The sequence below is a fragment of the Athene cunicularia genome (assembly GCF_003259725.1).
Source record: "Athene cunicularia isolate RWA chromosome 23 unlocalized genomic scaffold, athCun1 chr23_part2, whole genome shotgun sequence".
NCBI lineage: Eukaryota > Metazoa > Chordata > Aves > Strigiformes > Strigidae > Athene > Athene cunicularia.
Genome location: NW_020799131.1, coordinates 1200912 through 1204862, shown reverse-complemented (window position 1 = coordinate 1204862; position 3951 = coordinate 1200912).

Sequence of the window (3951 nt, the reverse complement as noted above, 5' to 3'; positions counted from 1 at the left end):
TCCCCGCACCGTGCCTTGCCACGTGTCCTCTCTGCCCCGCTGCCTTGGTGGGCACCCAACCCCGCGCTCCCACCCGCTCCACGTCCCACTGGGACCCCGGGGGACTGGCGTCCGCGTGGCTTTGTCACACCGGGGCGAGAGCCCACGTCGCTGCCTGCGCCTGCCTGCCTGCCCCCGCTCTGTCTCCAGGAGGAAAAAAAAGCAATGAAAATTATCTTATATAAAAAGGAAAAAAAAAAACAAAAACACACAAAAAAAACACCTGTAAAGAGAATCTTGGTTTTTATCATAAATATTCTAATAAATTAATGTTAATTTTTAGTGGGGGTTTTTCCAGCTGTTCGAGCTCCCCTGCCACAGGGTCCCGGCTGTTCCAGGTGAACGAGGTGGCTGTGAGACCTCGTCCCCATCACTGTTCGCCCTTCGCCTTCCCACTGAGGTGGAGCCCCAGCCAGGGGGGGAACTTTTTAAGCCATTCCCAGCTTTGACAAAGACAGAGCCTCGGCAGAGCCCAGGCTCCTGCATCCCTTCCCGGGGCTGTGCTGGCGTAAGGGTGTGTTGGGAGGGGAAGAGCCGTTTGTCTCGCTTTGCAGGGGGAAGCAGGCAGCAGGCTGGTCCTTTTGCAGAGGCAGGATCGTCCCGTTGCAGCCCTGAGGTGCCGGCCGGGTATCCTGGCACAGCTCTGCCCACCCTGAGCCCCCCATGGAGAAAGGGGCAGCACCTGCCTGTCCTGGGTCCCTGCCTGCACTGCAGTGGGGTTTTGGGGGGCTAATCCCTCTGTCCCCAGGGGAGGGGACTCAGAGACGTTTAAGCCCTGTGATTTTTTTTTCCTGGGTTTCCTCAGGGGCTGAAGCCAAGCCCTCGGAGAGGAGCTGGTTCCCACCAGCATCCCACGACCGGAGAGGGTGAAGAGGCTCAAGGCAGTGCTGGGGCGAGGACCTGCACCCCGACCCAAAAATCCCCCAGGAAACACCTTCCCACAGCTCCAGCAGCACTTGCACCTTCTCCCCCCACCCCAGACGCACCCCCACCCCCACGACCAGGGGTGCCCCGGGGCGGCCGGAGCTCCTCGCTTTTGGGCAATTGCAATGGGAGCGTGTTTCATCGCTGCAAATTAAAGCTCTGATTCAAGGAGGCCGTGACTCACCCCCTCGCCATCCAGCAAGCGCATCATCGCTGGCCTTGCTCATGTGCTTAAAATACCTGAAGCCCAGGGTCCCCCCTATGGCCCCGGGCTGGGACTTGGCTCCGCCATCGCACTCCAGGGGTCCCTGGCACAGACAAGGTGGCCGGGAATGTGGGGCTGGCGATGCGGTGGGGCCCATGGGGCAGGCGATGCCGGGGGGCCCGTGGCAGAACCGGTTTGGTGGGTGCCATCTTGCGCCCCACACGGGATTTGGGGTGGCTCGTCCCTGGGATAGTGGTGCCGGCGGGGGGGACCCCAAAGCAGGAATGGGCAAAGCCAGGCCTTGGCTCTGTCCTCGCTAGAGGAGAGCAGTGGTTTGGCCAGCCCAGCCCCGGGGTGGCAGCAGCCCAGAGGCCGGGTGATGGTCACCCATCGCGGGCACAGAGGGGCAGCAGGAGCGCGCGGCAGCCCCGAGCTGCTGCCCGAGCATCTCACCCGCCCCACGTGCCGGCGAGCGTCACGTGCAGCCGCCCTCTTGATTTCAGTCATACCTTTAATGCGCGAACTCACCAAACCAAGGCATTTCCAGGATATTCTTGTTTCTGTCTTCAAGGGTGAGTAACTTTTTTTAATGAGGGAGGACTAATGATCCCTCCAGGGATGGGCTGTCACCGCTGAGCCACTGCCAAAGCACACACAGCGCCAAGGCCAGGGGGGTGGATGGGCCCCGGCGCGTGGCCCTGGCCCCACAGACCTGGCGGCGATGCCTTTTCCCGGTGCATGGCCCCCCCGTTCCCTGTATCCCCCCAGCACCTGGCTCCGCTGCTCCCTCCCAAAGCATGTTGGGGCCATGGTGGTGGCACCAAGGACGAGGAGAATGGAGGGACCCTGAGCAGCACGACATTGTCCCTGCACACGCCTGTGCTGTTTATCCACCTTCCCATAACCCTGATCCATGGGGATTAAGGAGCTGCTGCCTCTGCAGCTGCAGGAATCTGCCCCGGCCAGGATGTCTGGGCTTCCCCGTACCTCAGTTTCCCTCTGCGTTGTCCAGCACAAAGCCCAGGTTTGCAGCAAGGAGCAAATGGCCCCACAGCTGCATGAGCAGCAAGGACCGAGACCCCTCGGGAAAGGCCATGAAGTCACCCCTGCTGTCACCCTGTCACTATCTCCAGGCTCAGCAGCCCCCCAAAGCGGGACTCCCTGCCTGTTCCCCAACTTTCCTGAGAGGGCTTTTAGCGGGACGACCAGCGAGGGGATGCTGAGCAGCTGGCAGGTGATGGGACGGGGTGTGCTGGAGCTGAGCTCGAGTGTCACCAGGGGCCCCAAAACCAAAGTGAAGGGATCAGCTGTGTTCTCTACCAGGCTCAAATTAATGGCATTGAGATGGGTCATCCCCTGCTGTGGCTTTAAAAGTCATACCAAGAAAAACAGCACGTGGTGTCACCGGGAAGCCACCGAGCCCAGGACACGCAGGACGAGCGGCAAGGGGACTGAGGGGACAGGGACCTCCCTGGACAGTGACGCCCAAGGGCAGATTTGAGGGGGCAGCTCAGTCCCTGTCCTGCCCTGGGGGCACATCAGTGCTGTGTCCCCCTCCCCATGCCCCAGCAGTGCCGTGTCCCCCCCAGCCCTCCCCAGGCAGCATTTTGCAGCAGCCGGGGGAGATGACGGGCGCCATTCCCCAGCTCTGTGTCACCCACAGTAATAACACCCTGTGCTCCCTTTCATCTCAGGGCTTCCAAGGTGGCCCTCTCCGGGGCGAGGGCGTCCTGGCGTCATCACTTATCATTAATTCCAGGAAGCAGCCAGGGATGTGGTGGGGTCTGGGGGTCCCGGCTGGTGACATGAGGACCCCAGCCTGAGAGCAAAGTGACATCCCTCATGCTGGGCAGTAAACAAGGGTGCTCATCATGCAGCTGCTCTGCCTGCAGCACCGAATTTGGCCTTGTTGGGGGCACTTGGGGCCATGGAGGCAGCTGGTGGCACAGCCCTGGGGACAGGGGTGTCCTGGCAGTGAGGGTCTGGTGACAGCGAGCAGCGGTGGCACCTCTGGGACGGGCTGTGTGGGAGTGAGTGGGGCTGGACGGGGGTGCAAGTGACCGGGAGGTGTCTGGGAGTGGTGTTTGCTGAGGGAGACTTCGGACACAGCCGATGACAAGGGCTCCACTTCCCAAAACCCCAGCCGGCGCGGGGAGGCAGCATGTGCTTGAGGACAGTGGCATGTGTGTGGGGACAGCAGCATGTGTACATGGGACACTTGCCATTCGTGTGGAGATGGCGACACGTGTGCATGGGGATGGCAGGCAAATGCACAGGGACGAGGGGACGGGTGGCATCTGCATGGGGGCAGCTTGTGTCTGCATGGGGACGGCTGGTGTGTGTGTGTGGGACATGCACAGAGCTGGCTGGTGTGTGCATGGGACGGCCAGTGCGGGCATGGGGACAGCTGCCATGGGCAAGGGGACAGCCCGTATATGCATGGGGACAGCAGTGAGGGCACGGGGACAGCCTGGGACACGGCTGGCATGTGCGTGGTGGCGATGCCGGGGGTGGCTGCTGTGGGATTGGGGCAGGAGGAATGCCCCCACCCCAACGGGGAGCATTGCTGCTCCCCTGGGGCGATGCTGTGTGACGTTGGTGGCTCTGGGAGAAGGGCTTGGTCTCTCCTGCTTGCTCAGGGAGTTGGCACACACCCTGCTTAATGGCGGGTGGGACTGAGCTGGTCCCACGCAGGTCAGGGAGTCCCTGAGGTCTCTCTCCAGGTTGGGCTTTCACCTCCTGGCTTGCTCTCCCAGTTCCTCCAGCCCTTTCCCCCCAGCTCC